The following is a 25,499-nucleotide window of genomic DNA, read 5'->3' on the forward strand; positions in this document are numbered from 1 at the left end:
CCCCCACCAGTGGTTCCTTGTCTGGGCTAAGGGTTCTCGATAGGATTGGACACGCAAGTGCTCTCTGTGGGCTGTCCTATTCTGGGTGTCTACTTGTCCCCGGGTGAGTGAAAACGCTGTCTCCCACCACTGCTGTTCCTCTGAATGGCGATGGCGCGCCATTCACCGTGATAACGAATGGGTTACTGCGCATGTTTACCATGTGGTTCTGTCATGTGAATCGCTGCTATGTACCTTGTGGTGGTGTTCCCTGTTCTTGCTCATAATGGGGGTCAATTTGTTCTTGTCTGTATCCACCTATAGGCAAGCCATATGGGCTGCCTTGTTGGGGGTGGCCATACTGTTCATTCTGATAATATGCCATGGGGCCAGTGCAACATACCCTTGCAAAGTTGCCCCATCTACCACATGACCAACATGTTCCTTGCCCTCCCCCTCTGGGTCCCTGTCCTCCGTACCCTCCCCGTTGTCCCCGGTACCCACCTCGTCCTCCTCCTCTTCCAGCCCGTCCCTGCCATTGGGGCCCTCAATATTGCTCCTCTCCAGCCCATTGCTCCTGCCCATTTGCTGCCCAGGTGGCTGCCATTCTTGCTTGCATTGCTATTGGTCCCTCCTCCCCTTCTCCTTGTCGCTCTGTGGGGAGGGCGGCTGCTACTGCCGCAACCTTCTCCAGTTTGGTCTGTACAAGCTTTGCTTCGTCTGCCAACCTTTTCTGTGTAATCTCTTTCTCACTCTCTTTGATCCTCCTACAGTGATGTACTATAATGCTCTGTATTTCTGGCTAGCCCTTGGCATCTATCCCAGCAATGTTATCAAGGGCTTTCTGCACCTCCTTCGGGAGGCCTCTCTTAATAATGAAGTAAACGAGGGACGTAGAATGGTCCCAAGCCGTGCCCGTCTCCGCCCTCCACATATCCTGCACCCGAAGAATGTAAGCTGCAGCATCTTCGTCCTGCCCCATAATGCAGTGCATTACTGATTATAAATCGGGTGTATCTGGGAAGGTGCTCCTCAGTGTGACCCACACATGTGCCCTCACATTGTTAAATGACGCCCCATCATGGTGGTCACAGTCCATTGTCACCCCTGGGAACCCGGCCTTCACCCACACTCCATTAGCCTGGTCATCCACTGTGGACACCAACAACCGTTTGACGTCACCAATTGCCAACGGAACACCCGCTGTATTCTTCTCAAAAGCATATATCCACTTACTCGCCCCCCCTGAGAGCAGGGGCAACGTTTTCAGTAAATTGGCCTTATCCATCTGTGCCCAGGGAACATAGTAAGGCCTCCCCGGCCCCTTGTTTATTAGTGGCATCTGTAAATGTTACTTCCCTTTACTTTTACTCACCTTCGCCCCTTTTTTCTTTCTAGGGCCATTCTCCCGATCCTACTTCTTAACCTCCCAGGGTGCCACCCTTCCTCCTCTACTTCATCACTCAACAGTGTTTGTCTGGGTGTACTCATGTCACCCGCTCTTGCTCCCTCCTCGTACTCATCTATGTCACTCCAATATTCTTCCTCCCTGTCGGATTTTACACTTCCCTGCCCCCCATTTGCCTGTTCCTCTTCCCCTCTGCTTACTCGTATCACTTTTAGGGGTGTTTTATCGATACGAAACAGAAAGTCCCCAGACTTCCACTCCTCTCCTGTTGGGCTTACTGGGGTAGTCGGGGCTGGGGGCAGTGGTGTCTGTTGACCCCCGGGCAGGAGTTGGCTTTACCCGCATATTTCTCTTAACCGAGTCAATTCAGCTTGGGTCATCGTCATCTGAGTTTATAAATCTTGTGTTAAATGCCCTAAGTTCACTGGGGGTGCACATGTTGGCCCGTACAACCCTTTTGGATCATAAGGGGGAGGGGGAGCCACTGCCGACATGGGGGCGCTTAATTTGGGCACATATATGCGTTCACTATATCCCTCTGCGGGCTTAGTTAGTAATGGGTATAATTTGTTTGCCTCTTTCCCCTCCTCCTTTCCTTCTCCTCCCTCCTCCCCAGTTTTTATTGTTTGGGGCAGTTGTTCTCTGTTGTTACTTTTAATTTGTGACACTTCCTCAACCAATCTCCACAAATCTAGCACTTCTCTACTATTCTGGAGTTGCTTACCTTTATATTTAATTGTTAAATAAGTTGCTACTAGGTCCAATACTGACTTGTTAAAGGTCCCCCCTGCGGCCATATTTGGGATTTCCCATCCCCTTTTATTTCCGTTAACCATTGCTCATGGTGTTTTTTTTATCTTCTCGCTGTACACAGGGAGGTGTTGGCATATGTGTATGAATGGTGTTTCTGCCCCATTGTGCATTTTCTCTTCACTATTGGGTGCGTGCGTGGAGGTGTGTACACTCTAAAGCCACTTTTTATGTTGTCTTGTTACAGTATATTTACCACAAGAACATTTGCTCATATAACTGTTCAACAAAATCTTTTGACCGTATCTTATTTTTAACAACCGTAATTACTTTTCAAAAATGGGACCTTTATACCATCAATAAAAGGACGAAAACACTGACCATATAACATTGAACGTAACAATTTGACACACTCTCCTCACACCATTTAACATAGAACATAAACCCTGCCTTCCTACTCCACTACTACACCCTTCACTGAAACCAGGCTTTCCCCCCTTCTTTTTATTCCCCTTTTTCACCCTGCCCTGGCCCTTTCTGGACCGACCCATAGACACTTACTCCCAAAGATAGACCTTTTACTTCATCACCTCTTATGATATCCTAATGGCCAAATGCAGAAAAGAACAGTCAAAGAAGAATCCCACCTAGCTTCACACCCGCCTACTGTCCCTCCAATACCCCTAATCTGACTCCCTTCCCTTCCCTTCCCTTCCCTTCCCTTCCCTTCCCTTCCCTTTCCTTCCCTTTATGGTCACTCGCAATCGATACTCACATGTTCGTGTTGATCTGAGAGCCTCCGTGCCTGGTCACCCCACAATCAGGGTGCCGCCCCACAATCAAGAGCCAACCCCGGTGTCAGGAAACGCTACGCTCATCATGCTGCACGTTCTCATGGTCGTAAAAAGGGTGGCACTGGTATAAATCAGGGGGCGGTATGGCTGTCACGCATCTGCATTTTGACCCTAAAAGACTCACCGCTTATACGTGCAATGGGTTCCGATCACGGGTGTTTATTACTGGGCAGACAAGACTGATTGAGCATTGGAGGTTGCCATGGAACATGGCTTCCTCGAGACGTTCACGCTACTCGTCACACGTTTCTTGCCGATCAAATGACCATGTTATCCAATAAGAGCACTGCTATTCTTGTGATCAGTGCTTCTGATTACGTTCTTCACGGAAGTACTTTGTTCCTGTTGCTGCTGTTTTATGGATATCTTTGTTGCCGACCCTTTTTTTGTTCTACAGATTGCCTCGCCTAGTCCCCTTTCTGCATCCTTCACGTTGCCAACCTCGGACTGCATTTGATTTCTTCTGTCTTACATTATTCTGCTGTTTGCTCTGTTATCGCCTTGATCTGGATTGCTTCACAGACTTCTGCCTGGATTATCGTTGTGTCATTGGTTTATCAGCTCGTTCACTGTTTTGGAACTCTATTTGGATTGCTTTGGATTTCGTTTGGATTTTGGTACTTGGACATTGTTTTCCCGTTCTGGTTGTTGGTGGCTCGTCAGTGTTTGCACACAGAGACTTGTGACTGCTGATAGTGTGCATAGTATTCTTCTAGGCATCCGCGTTCCGGCGGGTCCGGTGGCTCCAACTGGAACTAGAGACTGGGTCACATTAGTTTAGGTGTCCGCATGCCGTCGGGACAGCCTCTTAATCAGAGTTGCCAACAACTGGTCATTTCTGGATCCTTCTCTCCTGTGGTAAATCCAGTCCACTATTCTCCTGTTATTCCTTGTTTCTACATTTGGGTATTGACGAGTCCTGCCTTGTTTCCGCAGAAACGCTGATACACTGTAGCAGTTTTGCCTCCTGGGTTTACTTTCTTTCAGAGTACTGTTTTCTCATTCTAGTAAGTCAATTCCCAATTTGAGTACATTTTTTTATTCATGCAAACTGGATATTTATTGCCTGATATTCTTTTATTGTAGTCTACGGCTGACCTTCACCGCTGTCATATTTCACGAACGACATCTTGTGGTCTACCCCAGGAAGAATACTCCGACCTGCGGCTGGTGTTCCCTTCTTCCTGCTAATAGACTCCTCTGCGTGTTTTATCACTCAGAGGTGTACATTTGTCAGAAGAACTCGTCGGCTACTCTACATGAGCAACTCTGGTGTTCACGAGGTCAGGCACCCAGCTCCGGCGAGCAGTAGGGCTGGGTAATCGGAAAGCCGGAACCAGTGGAACCTTCTCAGTGCCGTATGCATTTTCTAAGGTTACCAGTTGCTGTAGGGGACAGCCTTGATGGGGGTGCCCCGGATCTCGCCGTTGTGGCCGGGCACCTTCTTGCATCAAAGAGAAAAAGAATGCTATCACGTTGGTGTCGCCAAAGGAAAGTGGTCATTCACGTAAATATAATAAAAAACATAGAATGGATGGACACCAATGGACACACCCCAGTAGGGAATGAGACCAGGAGAACCTGCGAGCGAGTAAAAGGTATTCTTTATATAAAGATAAAATGGGGCACGCAGAGGACTCTGCTACTCCGAGAGCGCTCTGCCAACATTACAGGTATGACACATTATAAGTCTAAAAGGCATCATCTATGATGTGTTCTATAAAGGATACACAAACACTTTTCATTGGACGGGTGGACATACGACATTATACAATGTATATTAGCGCTGGTGCTGGTTGGCTGCAGTTGAACACGTTACTTCTTGTGGCATGTGGGGTAGCTGGGCTCATCAGGGAGGGGCGATAGGTCACATTGTGTCCACATAGCTATAATTCTGGCTAAGCTAGACTTCACAGTAATCAGAGGCACGCACAATTTAATATGCCACACATGGTTCATCATAACACATTAGCATCGATAAATTGTAAAGCAAGGTGTGCATTCCTGACCTGGACCAGAGTGGGGCAGCTGTGCGGTGGTCCGGGTGCCTTATCTCGCGTGCAATTCTGGGCACATTTATCAGATGCCTCGAGGATCAAACAAGGGTGTTGGGATTTGTTAGTACATGGAGAATATATGTCTGCTCTGTATTAGTTATACGGGGGCAATAAAGGGTGGCCCATGGTCAGGGGTCCTACCACTGCTACATCAAAGTGGTGAGGGTCTTGAGGTTCATTCAGACAGTAACTCTTAATGGTGGGGCTGTTTGACCATGGGCAGTTTTGTGGAGACAAATGGTTTGCAAGGGACAGGCTCCGGTCCAGTCACACACAGGGCAATGATCTCAGAGGAAGAGGAGAGATACAGTGTCAGCTTGCAACAATTGGCACCCAAGCTTCTGTGACAACAGGACAGCTGCAGCGCAGGCAGCGGGGGGGCGATGGGGGCTGTCAGGCTGGCTGTGCGCGGCCCTGGACAGGGGAGAGATGCAGGCTTGCCTCTGAGAGTTTCGTGTGAGGCCTAGTAAAAGATGGAGTTGTGGGAAATACAAAATGGAGTCCCTGGGCTCCCGCGAAACACATTGGGTAGGTGTCATTCAATGGCTACCTCCCACCCATTATCAGGGTTCGGCCGAGGGTGCCAACATGAATGAGAATAACATATGCTTCGCCTGCAATGTAGGGGGCTCAAGCAAGCTTGGTCCACATATATTGAGCAGCTTGCTTTTTAGATTTGGCGAAAGAAAGGAAAGGTTCTTAGCATTATGTAAATGTATCCGTCCTCTAACTACAGGAGTTATAAGGATGTGTTTCATGTCTACAAGCAACAAACTAGTGCATGTCTGCGTATATTCATGAAAGGATGCCTATTTACTTCATGGCTAACGCAGCTATGTCGTGATGTCTCTAATGACATCATCGATACCTGACTTTGTTGTCAGTCGATCTGGTCCATTGATGAGACATCTCTCTCCTCGAAACCATCAAATGGATACGGATTAAATGGCTGTCTGAGAGAATATCTCTTGTAAATTCTGTGATACACTGGTGCAGTCAAAGACTAGCCAAACCGCAAGTTACACCTTTCATTCCTCTTTCTGTGGGTTGATAGTTGCATAGAGGACATAAGTGCCATTTCTCAGACCATCTTTAAAAATAATAGCTTCCAGGTCAAGATTCCAGGAGCATTTCCCAAAAAAACTCATGATACCTCGAATACTACCTCTGACTCTGCTCTCAGCAACCTCCACCTTTCCATCACCAATACTCTTGACATTCTTCCCCCAGTCATGAGGATCCCCCTGAAACCTTCCTCTAAGCGTAACACCTGGTACAACTCTGAACTTTCGGCCCTGAAAGTAAAGTGCAGGGTGGCGGAATGGAAGTGGCATACTTCAGGCTCAACATCTGACAAACTGGCCTGGCGCCTGCTCCAAAGGCAATACTGACTCTCCATCCGTGCCAAGAAAAGAGTCCATAAAACAGGCACGGGTTTCTGCGGTATCCAACAACACAGTTGAACTTTTCAAGATCTGCAGAGAACTAGACAACCCTTCCGCAGTCTTCGCCTCCATTTCTCCTTCCCAGGCCCTCTGCAACGCACTGGCCACACACCTCACCACCAAAACTCAGAAAATCCAGAACACCCTTGCTAGCTAACCTCTGAACCCATCCCTCGCCCCCTTGCCTGCCTTGGCCCCTCCCCCCCATCCTTGCTCCTTCTGTTCCTTCTCCCCTATCATACCTGAAGATGTTACCAGATTTATCCGCTCCATGAAGGTCTCTTCTAAACAGGTTTCCATTTGCTCATCCAGAACCATCAAGGTTAACATTGGCTCCCTTGGCCCCACACTTGCTGTTTTCTGCAATCACTCTTTTGACACTGGATCTTCCCCCTCGTCCCTTAAGCACTCCCCTGTTTGCCCACTCCTGAAAAAACCTTCAGAAGACCCTACCAGCCCTGCAAATTACCACTCTATTTCCATCACTCCCTTCCTGAGTAAGCTGTTAGAGAAGCTGGCTTCACCCCAACTCAACTTACACACCGAACTTCCACGAGCATCAATCTGGATTCCAAGCATCCAGAGGCATGAAAACTGCTCTTTTGAACACCCGTGAAGAACTGCTCGCATCTCTGGACTCCAACTCCCCTTCTGTCCTCATCCTTTTCGATCTCTCCTCTGCCTTTGACACAGTCAACTATTCTATCCTCATACAAAGGCTCCACAATACCCCTGGTATCTCGGAACGGGCACTGGACTGGTTGACATCCTTCCTTACTGACCACTCTTCCCAAATTATCTTGGGCACCTTCTCTTATCCTACTTCCTTCTCTACCCGTGGTGGCCCCCAGGGTTTTATCCTCTCCCCTTGGCTCTTTAAAATCTACCTTGTCCTGCTTGCCTGCATCATCTCCTCCTTCTCCTCCAACTTCCAGTGTTACGCAGATGACACACAGCTCTTTTCAAACTTCCTGCTGTCCGTCTTGCACCCTCCATCATCCCTGACTGCCTTGCTGCCATCCACTCCTGGTGCACCTCCAACAATCTCTGCCTCAATGCCTGTAAAACTGAGATTCTTCTTATTGGTGCCCTTGCTCCCTCCTTCTACCCTTCACTCTGGCCTTCCTCCTTGGGCTCTCCCACAGCTCCTTCTTCTGAAGCCAGAAACCTTGGAGTCATCTTCACACTCAGGACATTGCCAAGAAGTCCCACTTTCAGCTCTTCCTTCTCAAAGGAATTCTCCCTTTTCTCACTTTTCCCCAGAGGCTCAATGTTACCCGTGCCCTGGTTCTCTCTCGGCTTGACTATTGCAATAGCCTCCTCCTGAATCTACCTTCTTCCACTCTGCGACCCCTCCAGCTAATCCAGAACAGGGCAGTGAGACTTATCCTTGGTCTTAGACCCAGGGACTGCATCTCTCTTGGTCTAAAAAGTATTAATTGGCTCCCGTTTGTTGCACGGATTAAATTCAAGTCCCTCTGCATCATCCACAAGGCTGTCTGGGCCCGGGGACCACACTGTCTCCAACTTTATCTTACTAAATACTCTACCCCTAGACCACTTCGTTCCTCTTGCACCAATGCTTTGTGTATAAAGCACTTTGCTAAACAGAGAGTAGGGGTCAATCGCTTTCCTCAGCTGGCTCCCTCATATGGAACAGCCTCCCAATGCCCCTGCGCCTTGAGCAGGACTTTCCTAAATTCCGGAAGCTCCTCAAGACCTACCTCTTCACCTCCTCCTTCCCTTCTTCTCTTCTCAGCAAATCCCAAAGTTGCTGTGATTGGTGTTCAAGGCCCTTATGCATCCTCGAGGCCCCTGACCTCCCACACCCAATCTGCCCAGCTCCTGTCTACCATCAGCACTTGCCTTGGCACACCCTCCGCCTCAGAGGTTTGCACTTACTCCTAACAAGGACCCTGGCCATGCAGCACTCAACAACCCAAACACTTTATCTGTGGCTCACCCATGAGCCCGGACTGCACAGCACTTACGCCCTCGGCCAGTAATCTATTGGTAAGATACCACATTAATAATGCTGTGCCAGTATTCCCACATAATAATTCCACATTTAATTTTCCTTTGCCCATATGGCCAGTAACGATGGCTGCACCAGTAGGTGTCAGTATTTTGCCTCTTGTTGCTAGCACCAGCACTACTCATCAAGCATTCACCACCTGCATTCCATCACACATATACATACTGCACACACAAACACCCACACATTCAACTACATTGAACACCTCTGTGTACTCTCAAAGATAATACCAACATCCACATCTAGAGGTTAATGTTGTTAATTTTGTGATGGGTGCTAGTTGCCCGAAATAAGTGTGGAAATGTCACACTTCGGTGAATACCCATATGCATCCCTTGACGCGCCAGTTTAGGGGGAAGAACCAAATACCATAGGATGAGGAACTCTTCAATCTTCAACGGTGATATCAATGATGGCAGTGACTACTGGCCATGCCACAGACCATGGCTAGTGGGCCCTAAAGAATCCTATTTGTGCATTATGTACAGTGGCCATTCCCAAAGGCCATGGCCAATGGTCATGGCCGAAGTTCATGGCTAGAGGGCCCAAAGAATGCTATTGGTGCACATCGACAGTGGCCAAGGTTGAAGGCTGTTGCTTCTGGCCATGGCTAGTGGGCCCCAAAGAAACCTATTGGTGAAACATGTGCATTGTCCACAGCCGAAGGCCATGGCCACTAGTTATGGTGGAAGGCCATGGCTAGAGAGCCCCAAAGAAAATTATTGGTGTAATATGTAGAGTGGCAAGGCTGACGGCCGTGGCCGATGGTCAAGGCGAAGGCCATGGAGAGTGGGCCCCAAAGAAATCTATTGGTGCAAAATGTACAGTGGCCATGGCAAAAGGCCATGGGGAATGGGTCAGAAGAAACTTATTGTTGCAACATGTGCAGTATCCACAGCGGAAGGCCATGGCTAGTAGGGCCCAAAGTAAACTATTGCTGTAACATGTACAGTGGCTAAGGCTGATGGCCGTGGCCACTAGTGATGGCCAAAGGCCATGGCTAGTAGGCCCAAAGAAAGCTATTGGTGCAACATGGACAGTGGCCAAGGCTGAAGGCCATGGGCACTGATCATGGGGGAATGCCATGACTAATGGGCCCCAAATAATGCTACTGGTACAAAATGGACAGTGGCCAAGGCCGTAGGTTGTGGCCACTCTCTATGGCCAAATGCCATGGCTAGTGGGCCCAAAAGAAACCTATTGTGTAACATGTACAGTGCCATCGGCCAAAGGCTTAAGTTCAAGGCCAGAGGGCCCCAAAGAATGATAATGGTGCAACATGGACAGTGGCTAAGGTTAAAGGCCCTCGCTACTCGCCATGGCTGAAGGCCATGTCTAGTGAACCCTAAAGAAACCTATTGGTGAAACATGTGCAGTGTCCACGGGCTGAAGGCCAAGGCTACTGGGCCTCAAAGAACATTATTGGTGTAACATATACAGTGGCCAAGGCCGATGGCCGTGGCCAATGTCAAGGCCAAAGACCATGGATATTTGGCCATAAAAAAAGCTATTGGTGCAACAGGGACAGTGGCCAAGGCAAAAGGCCATGGGTAGTGGGTACGAAGAATCCTATTGGTGCAACATGTGCAGTGGCCACGACCGAAGGCCATGGATAGTGGGCCCCAAAGAAACATATTGCTGCAACATGCAAAGTGACCACAGCCATAGGCCATGCCCACTTGTCATGACCAAAGGCCATGGGATCCTAAAGAAACCTATTGGTTCAACATGTACAGTGGGCAAGGCCGAAAGCTATGGTGATATGGCCCTAAAGAAACCTTTTGGTGCAGCATGTACAGTGGCCACTGGCCATGGCTGAAGGCCATGGCTAGTGGGCCCCAAATAAACTATAGTGTAAAAAAAAACGTGAAATTCTGTGAAAAACCTTTAGTTAAGAGATGCTTAGATTTAAGGGAAAAATATATAACAACAAAACATTTGAAATTCATAGAAAAAACGTTTAGTTTTAGAACAGTTAAGATATACAATACATTGCAACAAAACCTTTCAAATTCAGAGAAACAATCTTTGTTAAAGAGGCATTAAGGTTAAGATGTAATGCAACAAAAACCTTGAAATTCGGCAGGCAATTCAGGCAAAGCCCCTTTAACTACCCGTCCCCTGTTACGCACCATATGACCACAATGATGACATCCGAGATGACATCACTGAAGGCATCACTGGTGGCTTCACTAATTACATCATATATGACACTACTGATTACATCACTGATGGCATCAATGATGACATCAGACATGACAATGCTCTTTATGCATGCTAAAATATTTTTGGGTCAATCCCTTTGTACATGTGTTATTTCAGTATACTTAATAACAATAAGAACATGACATAGAACAATAGAGAGGAACACTTGTGTGATATGAGTGCTTGTTGAACATTAATTTGTAAAATGTATTAAAGGATGGCATTTTGAAATATAAATATGTAATATTTTAGAAATATACTTAATTTTGTTTAATAGCAAGCAATTAAAATAGTCCATTCCATAGAATGTCAATGTACTTTATGTATATATAGTAGTAAAGACATTGTAATAGGAATAAAGAGGAATAGAAACATGTTGAATCCTAAGTGTTAGGAAAAGGCTAAATGTACAGATTTACAGTTTCTATTGTACTTTTTATAAAAATAGTATATAAACGCATTTTTTTCTAAACGAGTGTTAAAAACACACATATATCAAAATACATGCACTTATGTATTGTGATACATTATGCAAATTATAAGCATGGGTATTGGAAAGAAATTATTAATCTACATACTTGCATATTGGGACGAATTCCAGGATGACATCACAGATTCTATGGAGGAAGCCCCTTCCCATGAGGCCAGGTAGGTGAGGCTGCTAGCCGATTGTCCCCTTGGGGGTGGTACTCAACGGGTGGAGCTCATGGGTAGGAAAGTCCCCTATGGGACAAGGGATGACACCTTTGAGGATATATGGTATGGTTCCCCTACACACCAACCTCCCTCACCCTGTTACTCAAGACAAAGCCCCACATACTTCCATTTATGTCTGCAGAGTGGACAATGTCACCTCCTAAGGAAACACTGAGACGAGGAAGAACATTGAGTACAGGGATCACTATAATACTGGGACGAGGAAGAGCAACAGATCCATGTGGCAGGTTTCACAGAAACAAGGTGCATGGACTAGATACCATAGAACGGCTAATGCCTTTGATGTCATAAAAAGGAAAGAAGGACTGGGAAAGAAAAGAGGCCCTTCCAGGAGGAAGCAGGAGATTCTCGCTCTTACTGAGACATGGTTCAATGTCAGCTCAGTCACCGCTTTTGACTCCCTTCTCCCTGACGGCTTCAAGATCATCTTCAAGCCACAACCGCACTGTGCTGGTGGTGGGGTTGCCTTAATCTTCCCTGATTGCGTTCCTTCTTTCATCATAAAAACCCAGCCCTACTCTTCTGTTGATAGCCCGGTTTGAAAGCTGGTCATCTCTCCTCCTCCTCTGTGACCATTGCTACCATCTTCAGGCCTCCTGGCACTACCACCCTGTTCCTCTCTGAATGTGCTGATTTCTTTTCCTCCCTAATCTCAACCAAATCCAATCTCCTCCTCATGGGCAATTTCAACATCCAACTGGACTTCCACGTCACAGTATCCATTCCCTTCCATGACATCTGCACATCACTATCCCTCTCCATTCTCCCTTCCGGCCCAACCCACTTAGCTGGACACTCTCTGGATGCCTTCATCCATTCTGTCCTCTCTCTCCCCCCTCTGGTCACTCCACTCTTTTGGTCAGACCATTTTCTCCTCTCCTCACACCTTGCTCCCCATCAGCCCTTTGACCACCTCACCAAAAACCCTGCCAACTTTGTTCACGAAATTCCATCCGATGAAATGAGTGTCAGCTGCTGCCTTTTCATCAACCTTCATGCCAACCTCTCCTTCCACCCCCAGACTCTACAACTGACTCTGCTCTCAGCAACCTCCATTTGGCTGTTAGCAACACCCTTGACATTCTTGCCCCTGTCATGAGGATCTGACAGATACCTGCCTCCAAACGTAACACCTGGTACGACTCTGAACTTGCATCCCTGAATAGCATCCAACAACATGGCTGAACTCTTCAAAATATTCAGGTAACTAGCCAACCCTTCCACAGTCTCCTCCTCCCCTCTTTCATTCCAAGCCCTCTGCAATGTGCTGGCCACACACTTTACCACTAAAACTCTGGACATCCTGAGCACCACTGCTACCAACCCGCCCAACCCATCCCTCACTCCCTCGCCTCGTACGGCTTCTCACCCTCATTCTTCCTCTCTCTCCTCCTTTTTCCCGTCACACCTGAAGAAGTCACCAGAGTTGTCCGCTCAATGAAAGTCTCTTCCAAACAGGTTTTCCCTTGCTCCTCCAGACCCATCAAGGACAACATTGACTCTCTTGACCCTGCACTCACTGATATCTGCAACCACTCTTTTGCCACTGGATCTTTCCCATCCTCCCTCAAGCACTCCCTTGTGTGCCCCATCCTGATAAAAACCTTCAGCAGACCCTACTTGTCCAGCCAACTGCCACACTATTTCTATCACCCCTTCCTTGGGAAACTGCCAGAGAAGCTGGTCTTTACACAATTTACCTCACACACTGAACTTGTTGGTGGTCTCCACGACCATCAATCTGGGTTCTGAGCATCCAGAGGCACGTAAACTGCTCTTCTGAACACCCAGGAAGAACTGCTTGCATCTCTGGACTCTAACTCTCCAGCCGTCCTCATCCTACTCAATCTCTCCTCTGCCTTCGATACAGTTAACCATTCCATCCTCATAAAAGGACTCCATGATACCCTGGGTATCTCGAAGCAGGCACTGGACTGGCTTACCTCCTTCCTAACTGACCGTTCATCCCAAGTCGTTTTGGGCACCTTCTCCTCATCTACTTCCTTCACCACCTGTGGTGTCGCCCAGCGCTCAAACCTCCCCCCCTGGCTTTTCAACACTTACCTTGCTCAGCTAGCACTCATCACTTCCTCCTTCTCCGCCAACTTCCAGTGCTATGCAGATGACACACAACTCTTTGTCAAACTCCCTGATGACGCTCTTGCATCTTTCATCATCCATGACTGCCTATCTGCCATCCAGTCCTCTCTCCTTCATCCCTCACACCCAGGACATTGCCAAGAAGTCACACTTTCAACTCTTCCTTTTCAAAGGAATTCTCCCTTTTCTCACTTCCCCCAGAAGCTCAATGTTACCTGTGCCCTAGTTCTCTCTAGTCTTGATTACTGCAATAGCCTTCTCCTGAATCTACCTCTTCCACTTGACTCCTCCAGCTAATCCAGAATAGGGCAGCGAGACTCATCCTTGGCCTTAAGCCCAGGTGCCACATCTCGACTGCCCTAAAAACTCTTCACTGGCTCTCGGTTGCAGCACAGCCTAAATTAAAATTCCTCTTTAGCATCCACAAGGCTGTCTGTGGCCTGGGACCACACTATCTGCAACTTCCTCTTACTAAATACTCTCCCTCTTGACCTCTACGGTTCTCTGGCACCAACTCTCTGTGTGTAAAACGGTTGCTAAACAGATGGCCGGTGGCCGATCACTTTCTTCAGCTGGCTCCCTCTTATGGAACAACCTCTCCCTCCCTCTCTGTCTTGAGCAGGACTTCCTCCAATTTCGGAAACTTCTCAAGACTTTCCTCTTCACCTCCACCTTCCCTTCGTCCCTCCTCTGTTAATCTCACAGTCGCTGTGATTGGTGGCCAGATCCCTTAAGTATCTCTCAAAGACCAGGCCTCCCATACCCAATTGGTTCTATGTTACTTTTACGACAGGAATTCTGCCGAAGTACTTTACTTCACATGAATTCTGCTGAAAAAAGTACCAATTTTGTTTTTAATGGGGGTTTCCCCCAAAATCCCCTTTCCCTACACCCCCTACTTCAGGCCCCTCCCACCTGTTTTAACACCTCAACCCACCCCACAACCCCCATATCATTTGATTAGTTTTTTTTGGTAGAATGCTGTCGAAGTAAAGTATTTCGGCAGAATTCCTGTCAAAACAATGACTGGATACTACCCGATCGCCCCAGCCTATGCTTACCTCTCAGCACCCACCAGCCTAAATCCTGTAGCCCTGCACTTACTACCCAATGTGGCCCCAGGCCGTACAGCACTTACATTACAATGCACTTCATCTGCTGCTCACACATGAGCATGAATATACCAGCACTTACCCACACCCCCGCTTCCCCTCTTCTCGATGCACTTGCACGTTATGAATACTCACAAGGCATAGTAGGTTCGTCTTTACCTTCCACTGTATTCATTGTTTTTCAATCCCATGTTTCCTCCCTGTTGCCCTGTGGGCGCTTTGAAACAGAATTGACTTACTGTATAAGCGCCTAATAAATGCACAACAAATACACAAATAAATTAATGATTACATTGGTCTCATCTTTTCCATGTTTATTTTATCCTTTCAAACAAAGGAGCCATTTTGCACTTCCCACAATCCCTTTAAGAAATCCAGGCATGTAATATGCTCAAGAAGTCACGTGAGCCCTCCCCAGTCCCATTTTTGCAGTTAGGCTAGGCCTGCCGGCGAAGGACAGAGGCTAAGGGCATATTCCTGTTTGCCTGCTCACCAGGCGTCCTTGCCCTGTCCCGCACCCAGGCCCCTGGCTATAGCTACATCACGGTAAGGGACATCCCGTGGTGATACTCTGCCATTGTGATAGGCCTTTACCCAAATATATTTTTGCAAAACTACTAGTCTGCCACACTGCTACACTTTGCCACAAAGATTGTTTTAGTATGAGAATGTGCTAATGAGAGACTTGGCCACTATCAATTATGGGCACTATCACTTTATCAATTGCTGCCATTATTACTTATTGCCATTAAGATTGTTGTAATGGGAGACCTTGCCACTATCAGTTATTGCCATTGTGTGATTTTGCCTCTGAGATTGTGATCATATGAGATGCACACCACAACTGTTTAGCTGCCCCGGAATACATAGCAGTGCGCTGTATTGAATCATTGTTGGTCTACACAACTATTTGAATTGGTATAGCTAATTATACTGCTGTCCCCATAACAAATAGCAAATTTGTTTCATTTTTGCCTGGAATCCTAGATACAACTATTTGACTGACCCACTGTGTTAAACCTCATGACTATCAATTATCTATAATCAATCTTTGTGTTTTGGCATCCACCAATCGATATAGCTGACTATGATGCTGACCCCAGAACATAGCTAAATTTAATCAGTTTTTGCCTGAAATTTCAACTATTATCTTTACTAATTGCGTTTAGTCTAGCGATTATCCAAAGTGAATCTGTTTAGCAACCATAACATCTCGATATCTCATCATTCTGCCTGCACCTTACCAGATAGTGAGACTGACTGGGCCTCATTACTAGTTTGGCGGTAGCCGTGCCATAATTAAGGGCATGGCTACCACCAAACTCGCAACCAGCACCGGCTCCTGCGAATGGGCCATTACCGGCCCATTACGAGATGAATGGGCCGGTAATTGGCCATTTGCGTGGGCGGGCTCCCGATCCCCATTCTGCCCAATAGGGCAGAATGGGGGTGGGAAGCATGGTTGCACCGGCACCGTTTATAACGGTGCCGGTGCAATCATGAGTTCTGCTCGTGGGTGCCGATCTGCATGCCTGGTTAGACCAGGCGTGCAGTCCGGCACCCGCAAGCAGAACTCGTAATGTGGCGGTATGGTGACAACAGCGCTGGTAGCACTACCTGCGCCGTTGTTGCCTTACCGCCACATTCATAATGAGGCCCACTCTCTGCCACCTCTCTCTCTACCTGTGGCATTCCCCAGGGCTCTATCCTCTCAGCCTGTTTTTTCAACCTCTATTTGGCCCCTATGGCCCACCTGGTCTCTACCTTCTCCTCTAACATTCAGTGTTATGCGGATGAAACTCAGCTTTGCTTCAGGCTGCTCTCCTCTCTCGCTCATTCCTGACTCTCTATCCATGATTCAGGATAGGTGCACCTCTGAAGATCTCTGCCTTAATGCCATTAAGACGGAGATCCTTCGCATTGGGAACCTGCTTTCCTTCTCTCACTCTGGCCGCCCACCTTGGGCCCTCTTCTTTCACCTTCCTGCATGGCAAAAAACCTTGGTGTCATCTTCGACTCCACTCTCTCTTTCTCTCCTCACATCCTCACATCTCGGACGTCGCCAAGAAGTCCATCTACCAGCTGATCCTCCTCAAAGAGACTCTTCCCTTTCTCACTTTCCCCCAGAAGCTCCCTTTCTCCAGAGCCCTGTTTCTCTCTAGGCTGGACTACTGCAACAGCCTCTTTCTCAATCTGCCTTCCTCTACTCTCCGCCCTCTGCAACAAATCCAGAACAGGACTGCAAGACTTATCCTTGGTCTCAAGCCCAGGGATCATATCTCTCTAGCCCTGAAATCTCTCCACTGGCTCCCGGTGGCTGCAAGGAGCAAGTTCAAGACCCTTTGCATTGTCAACAAGGCTTTCTGGAGTCGGGTCCCACACTGCATCCAACGCTGTCTACCAAAATACCTTCCTTCTCAAGCCCTTCCCCAGCTACCTCCAACTCTTTAAGGGTTAGACGCTTCTCCAGGCAGAGAGGGCGTAGATCTCTCTCCTCTGCAGGTGCCTCCCTCTGGAAGGGCCTCCCTGCCCCTCTGAAACTTGAGTGAACCACCTGAAGTTCCGGAAGCAGCTGAAACCTTTCCTCTTCTCCTCTGCTTTCTCTCTTTCCCTCCCTGCTGACCTACCTGACCTACCTGTCTGCTATACTGACTGATTGCTTGGCTACCCTCAGAGTCTCACTGAGTCCAGGCTCTTTCTTGATCAGTCACCCTTGCACTGCCTCCGGGCCTACCATGCACTTAGGGGCTGTAACTGTAACCCTACAGTCCTTTGTTCTCCTTGCACTACCCAGAGCTGCGCTGCCCTGGCTGCACTTACTCAGAGCATTACTCCCTGTTTTCCCCTCCCCTCTTCCTTGCACTCCCTCCTCCCTTTACCCTTGCATTTTTCGTTCTCGCACTTGCACGATCTGAACGACACAAGGCCTAGTAAGATTGTTTGTCTTGGCCTCTCTCTATCTTCTTTCCCTTGTATTGTTGCACCTAGAAACACTTGTGTACAGGCGTATTATAAATGACTTATATCATATCATAACATATCATCTTATCACAGATTCCCAGAAAAATATACAATGCCACAGTAAGAAACGGCTGGACTGGCAGCACCCAAATGCCTCTCTAGCCACTAATACCACATATAATGCCTGCTTAGCCTGGACATGCACAACCATTATGGTTTATCGCACAATCCTGTCCTGCACCCCAAACATCCCCTCTCCCTCCCACCCCCTACCCCAACCTCCAAAATCAGCACTTTGGCCCAGCATTACCTTCACGTCCCTCTTCCTTGTCCGAGAGCTTACGTATGAGGCTCCTTGCCTCATAGGTAAGTACTGGGATGAGGATGAGTGGAACTAGGAGTAATGAAGATTACAGGTAGCTAAATCAGGCATTACCTCCATGTATCTCTACCTCATCCCAGTACTTGTGTATGAGGCAGATTGCCTCATACACAAGTACTGCCTCATACACAAGTACAGTTACGAGGAAGAATAGGGCTAGGAGTAAATCCGATTACCAATAAGAAATCAAGCCATTAAACACAAGTAGTGGCGTAACACCATTGAGTTGACTTGGCTTCAGCACTCCCCCGCTGAAATTTTGGGCTATGTTGACGCAACCTGGCTGACCTTCAGAGCAGTTGCCGGACATAACAGGACACAGATGTTAAACGGTACCTGGGTTTCGCTGTTAACAAGGGCCCATCAATTACTAACATAAAGCATATCACTGTTAGTACCTGCATTCAAATGCCACATTTTTTAGGCTATTTAAATAGTGATGTGGGTTTAGTACTTGCATGCCAAGGGAGTGATTGGAAGGGTAGTGAGGGAACAGCAGTCCATAAGTGGGTGCTTTCAGACTTAAAGGAGAGAGTTAACTGCTTGTAACAATAAAGCTGCACTAGAATAGTCTCATTAAAATGCATAAAGTAGTTAGATGTCCCCACACAAATAAGTTTGCTGCTTCCACACCGCCCGTAGAATTTGGGCCTCTTCCAACATTTGAAGGATTAGTCCCCCCCGAAATGTAGGTTTTGTTGCACCCCTGAACACAAGCACACACACCATTCACCATATACACACACGCACACCCAGCCATCCATACATTTAAGGGTGCACTCTTTCACCATACAGGCACACCCAGGCAGCCATCCATACATTTAAGTGTGCACCTTTTCACCATAGAGGCACACACACCGAGGCACCCACCCATACATTTAAGTGTGCACCCTTTCACCTTACACTCACAGAGGCAGCCACCTATACATTTAAGTGTGCACCCTTTCACCATACACTCACACAGGCAGACACCTTTACATTTAAGTGCACACCCTTTCGCAATGCAGGCACACCCAGGCAGCCACCCATACATCTAAGTGTGCACCCTTTCACCGTACACGCACACATGCAGACCCAGCCACCCATACATTTGTGTGCACCCTTTCACCATACACTCACACAGGCAGCCACCTACACATTTAAGTGTACACCCTTTCACCATACACTTAAACAAGCATATGTCATGGGGTTGTGGGGAGCCCTGTTACGTCAAAAAGAAATTGCTTCTTTTTGAAGTCACTCTGACTTCATAAAGAAATTATTTCCGTTAAGGACTGAACCATAATGGAAATAATTACTTTATAAAGGCAGAGTGGCTTAAAAAATACATTATTTCTTTTTGAAGTCAAAGGGCTCCTCCCACCCCATGACATGGAGGCTTCCAGCCTGGGGTCTTGCCTGTCATGGGGTGGGGGAGCACTCGGACTTCAAAAAGAAAGTTTCTTTTTGTAGTCACTCTGCCTTCATGAATGCAGAGTGAATTAAAAAAGAAACATTAAAAAAAGTACAAATATTTTGTTATCTTCTCCAAGTGGGCCCTCTACCAGGACATGTGCTAGTGGGGCCCTGCACTGTGGGGGCTGCAGGGGCCCCCGTTACACCAGTGGGTACACCACATTACTATGACCTAACATTGATCCAAGAAACAGAACTCACCAATGACCTTATACCATGGGTGCACAACATACGGCCCGCGGGCCAAGTGCGGCCCGTGATGCTGCTGGATGCGGCCCGGCACGGTTGAAGACTTTCCTAATGGAAGGCGGCCCGCAAGCAGCAACGGTCGCCCTCCATTAAGAAAGTCTTTGTTTTCCTTGCCGGGCCGTGAAAAAGACTGCCCCTCATTAGCTCAGTCAGCACACACTACGTGACTCCTGTGAGTCATGTATTGTGTGTGTATGCTGCAACAATGGGGGGCCAGCAGTGCGGCTGACGTGGCCAATAAGGCTTGATGCCAGAAGGCATTTCAGCCTTGCCACGGCAGCCGCACAAGAAGTCATCCCCAATGCCTGCCTGCATGTCTTCCCTCTGCCCTGCAGCTCGCCCGCCCACCCGGTGAGTTCATTAAAAAAATGCTTTGTGGACGACAGCCGGGTGGGCGGGCAGCAGCATTGCAGCTCGCCCCCCACCCCATGATTCATCCAGTGCTGGATCCCATCCTGCCAGGCTTTACCGAGCCCCAGCTTCACCGAGGGAAGCTGGGGCTCGGTGACCTAATCTGCCCTGGCAGGGGCGCCGAGTATGGGGGGGCTGCGGGGCCCAGTCGCCCCCCAGCAGAATGAAGTCGGGGCTGAGCCCCCCCCTGGCCGGAGAGAAGAGACACAGTATGGATGGCCCTTTGTTCCATCCATACTGTGTCTCTCTCTGGCGGCCCAGGTAAAAGCCGGGGAAAAACGATGTTTAGAAATTGTGGGACAGATGCAAAGCAAGAGGTAAAACCGCCTGGTTACCGCCGGACTCGTAATGAGGCCCTTTATATCTTAGGAATAAAAGTGATCTCTAAAGCTGGCCTAGTGTAGCAGAAAGACCTTAGATTGTGTCCAACTAAATCTATATCCTGAAATGTTGCCACTGTATTACCGCTGCATTACTGCACCGCCAAACTTTGGGGTTGGAGGTAAGGTGGAGGAAAAACCTCAAACAAAATACTGGAGGTAATACTGCCACCTAAGGGCCAAAAATTGCTATTTCAGCTAAATTACCACTCGTGGAATTACCACTGATAGTAATTCTGCCAAAATCCCCTAGATGGGGACTAACACTGCCATACTTGTAATCCAGTGGCAATTCCGCCAGACCAAGTCACAGCAATATTAAATCCGTTTGTGGTATCTCCGTGGATTTACAGCTGAGATAACACCAAACTCATAATGATGCCCAAATTAGTAAGATTTTCTTTGGGAATGGAATTAGGGTGCGTAAACTCCCTTTCATTGGCCCATTCACTTTTCTAAATATCTATGTTTTCACAAGTCGCAAATTATTAAGCAATCTTCTATTTAGGCTATGAAACATGACCACTGATTCACAGCCCAAAGTGTTTGACTATACCAGTAAATACCAAATGCAATCTATATGATTTCACAGTAGAGTAGAAGGAAATCACTCATTTTGTGCTAAAATGTGACGCATGCATGAAATATGCAGAGAAGGTTTAATTGCTGAAGGTTGTGAAAATGATCCTTGCATATTCATTTAAAAATGAAACCAAAAATGACATCTGTTTGGCTTGCCTGTTGTGCCTACATTTTTGGTATTTTGTGGTGAGGATGTAATGGACTGGTATTGTAGGGAAGTCAACACATATTTTCACGCATTTCACTGGTCTATTGGTTATTAACTTCCAATTGAAAAATTGCATCAATTCTTCTCTTTTCAATACACTAGCTTTCCAGATAGTTCTGTTCTTATCCCATTAATATTTTTAATTATACCCAATGAATGTCTTTATAAGAATTCTTCCGACTTGTTTCATTTAAGAAAGCTGCTTTTCTGCAATGGAAAATTGATTTCTTTGATTTCCTCTGCAGAGAAGCTCATCAGGGGCTGTTACTTGGGAAATATGTATCTGCTGAGCCCTAATAGTTTCCATTAAGACAATATTCTAAACACTGATAAATCAAAGGAATAGCTTTCATTGGTGGGTAGATCCATGAAATATGTTACACTGTCAGAAAGGGAAAGGGTGTCTTACATAAGACAGGACATAATTATGTATGGATTATTAAAGTTTCATTTTAATATGTATGTTGTTATGAAACAGAATGGTTTACTATGAATAAACTGCATGGTTGGGGGGTCAACATTCAGCTTGCATGTGTTGCACAAGGGTCTTTATTTTACAACAGAAATATAAGGGATCAGGGTTAGCAGAGGTCATTGAATGGGAATAGAACACAGGAGAATAAAGTAAGCTCCTATATAGCATTGTAGTTCACAGTCCTTCATTATCTCGCCTATATGTACATAAACAGGAAACAAAGAATCACATTGTCTGAGGCTTTAAGTTGCACACACTTCTTTCTTGGCAGTATTTGTAGAAGTCTTGGCTTTTTGCAAATATGAAGTTGTCACATATTATATATAAAAGATGCAGACATCACCACCGCTGGTGCTGGGGCTGTCTGGCTGCGGGCCAGACATCAGACCATGTGAGATGCTCTGCAGGATCTTGGTGGGTCCTGTGGCAATTAGTCGTAAGACCCGGGCAGATTTCAAGTGCTGTCATTTGGTAGGTCTATCGCCTGTGAGTTAGGGTGTCCTTATTGGACTGAGTCTAGAACAGCCCTCTTTTGTCTGATCTTTCTCAATGAGATCACCTCTCCATCTGGGATAGTGATATTACACTCCATGGTGACCTTTACAGCCTCCCCACTTTCTTTCTTTCTTCCCTCCTGAACATTCAAAAATGCTCTGTTTCTTTCTCCCCCCCTCTCACACTTTTTGTGGCCTTTCCTTCCTCTCACTAGCGGTAGTCGTCTCCTTCTTTCTCTGGTGGTAGTCTCCTCATCTTGTCCTTTTTGTATCACCTTCTCCCGTACCCCCCTCGCTTGACAATCACCTCCATTTCATAGTGATCTTTTCCTCCTCCTGTATCACCCCCTTTCCTCACCTCTCTCTCCTCATGGTCCTTCCCTGCCTCTGCGCTCTCCTTCCTGACATTTTCTTCCTCAGCACTCTGACATACCCTGCACAGATTCTCTTGCCTCCAACTCTTGACTTTCAAACTCCTTCATCCTCCCACCACCGTTTGTACATCTGTGCTTTGCTTAAGTGTTTAATCATTAACAGCTGGCTCTGATTGGCAGACAAACCTTGTAATTGGTGTGCGCTAGCAAGAACTAAAATTCCATCATCAGCAGCTGAAACTCAGCTGTTTTGGGCATCAATATTCATGCCAACCCACCCAATTTAGCCTGGAGACTCACGTTTTTTCTTTAAAACATTTTGATATTTTTTGCTTTCTACCTCCTAAAATAATTCTAACCTCAATGCAATCCAATGGGAAAATTCATTCTCCTGCTTTATGTGACAAAGTCTCCCTCCCTGGTGCTCCAAAATTTTGGCATGTATGCATCAAAGGAGTAGTGGTGTAGCGGAGTGGAGGTGCACTAGGGCCCTGAGGCTTATTGAGACTAAACCAGAATGCAGGAAATGTAATACAATTTGCTGTGCAGCACCTTGGATGAAGCAGTCGCGAATGTGGGGGTGCCTGCACTTGTTCTGCTTACATTTCTCTCAGCCCTGCTTCGCTCCATAGCCTGGCCTGGTCTGGTTGCCTCATACCCCATTTTCATTAATTCAGTTGCTCACACTTCAGGCATACTTCAAACTTTGGTTCCCTGCTGGAAACTGAGCTGCCATAGACAACAGCAGCTGGTAGAGAATAGATATTATGATGTACACTATAGTCAAGTGTCCTGGTGTTCTGGTATTGCCAAACTATCACCATTTATCTCTCACTTCACTACATGCCCAGTTATAATTTACAACATTCTTGGTAATTCATGTTTTATTTACTCTGCCTTGTGATTCACTGTATGCTGTAGCATATTACTGAGATGACTGGGGACATTTGCTTGGGTGCCCAACAGGGGGCATTAGTGGTCTCTTGATGCCTGACTGTGAGATTGAAACAGTGATATGTTGTGGTGGGAAGGTGGCGACAAAGTTTTTTTTAAAAAGAACACTTTGCACCTTTCAATATCTTCACAACTACCTGCTGAGTCGAGGGGCCTGGACCTTGGAGCTCAGCGGAGAGCAAAAACATTTACATTATGCGAGGCGGCATGGGATTTTAATATATGTGTCTGCATGGGCCTGGCATGGGTTTTCATTGCTAATGTGACTGCAGTGATACAGGAATCCAGGGACGGCAAGCCAAAGATACCTGTACATTTAATTTACTTGCACGTTGCACACTTGTAGAAGACGATCATAGTGTAGTGTTTTGCCACTGGACGAATAGCTTTGAATATTCCTGTACTGTTGCACTCAGGTACTTTCTCTAGAGACCGTCGAGCATCATTTTGTACAGCAAGAGTTGCATGTACATTCATTTTGGTAGTGAACTAGAAATGTTCCTAGTGGCTTATTGGTACTGTGGTAGCCAAGATCGGGCCCCTTCCCAAGGGCCCCCTCGGCATCAACCTCAGCTTGCAGCAAATAAGGAGATTAGGCACAGACTGATGGTAAACCAAGCATCTTGTATTAGATAGCAAATACACAGCATACAGAGTGGGCAGCTCATAAGCAGGAAAATACAGCAGGACAAGTGTCCAGCAGTCAACACATGGAGCTCCGAGGGGCCTTCTATCACTAATATATTATAGACGTCCTATCAAAATACACCTATATTGTGGCTTTAAAGAACAAGATGGGTCACAGCATGGCGATGGATTTTAAATATATAGTTAACAAAGGCAGAGTTCCTGTTAAACTACAGATGGATGCCAGTAAGGAGTTTTTAAAAAGCCGCTCAGAGTCTTCTAAAACAACACGGTGCATCACTTTGAAACACACGCCAAAGATAAAACGTCTATTGTAGAACATTTTATGTGCACTTTTAAAACACGGCTCTGGTAATTCTTCACAGCTAAAAATGCCTGTAGATATTTAGAGGTGTTACCTGCATTATAAATGTGCATGACAACAAGCAGCATAGATCTATTAAAACCACCCTTGCTGGTGTAACACTGTAGAATTCCTTGCAGGTCTGGAAAAAAACAGTACAACAAAAGACTTTTTAAAAAGATGACACAAGTCCCTCTTACAAAGTAGGATCATGTGCGGATCTCGAAACACAAGGCTGTCTTTACAAAGGGGTCTGATCAGAACTACAGTGACAAGATATTTATCGAAGATGGAGTGACTCAACGGGAGGGTCTTAATGTATACAGACTCATTAATTATTCGGGGAAGCTGTTCAAAGTGTTTTTTTCCAGGGAGGAGATCCAGAAAGTCAGAGTTTGTAGAATAGAAAAGTCATAAAGAGAAAGGTCATGGAGCTAGGAAACAATATCTAGCAAATGGCTGGGTGGCCTAACAAATTCAGCAGTTGGGTAGATGCCAGATCTCTAGAGGCCAAGGGTGTATAACGAGTGTGGCATGTAGTCTACACCTTTTTACATTACAATCCCAGCAAAGTTTCAGCCGAGAAATTCCCAGGGAACAAAATGTCCAACTTCACTGTGAAGCTGACCAAACACGTACATTTGGAGGGACAATGGGCGTGGTGCTCATAGAAGTTCAGTATGTCTGCTCGTGGGATACTTTAGGAAAAGATGAAGCCACATTTACACAAAATGTTGACCACCCGCAATGCGCCAGAAATGCGTTAATCGCTTAGTACTTTATTAATTTAAGGCCCGCGAACTTGATGTTGGGTTATTGCAAGGAAAAATAGTTGCTCCCAAACTGTGCGTATTCTATGATCACGATGTACTGCAAGCACAGAAGGGTTTCCTCTATTCAATTGTGGGTACGTTTGGGACA

This window comes from Ambystoma mexicanum, chromosome 1p, assembly GCF_040938575.1.
Source record: "Ambystoma mexicanum isolate Mex_15411 chromosome 1p, UKY_AmexF1_1, whole genome shotgun sequence".
Taxonomy (NCBI): domain Eukaryota; kingdom Metazoa; phylum Chordata; class Amphibia; order Caudata; family Ambystomatidae; genus Ambystoma; species Ambystoma mexicanum.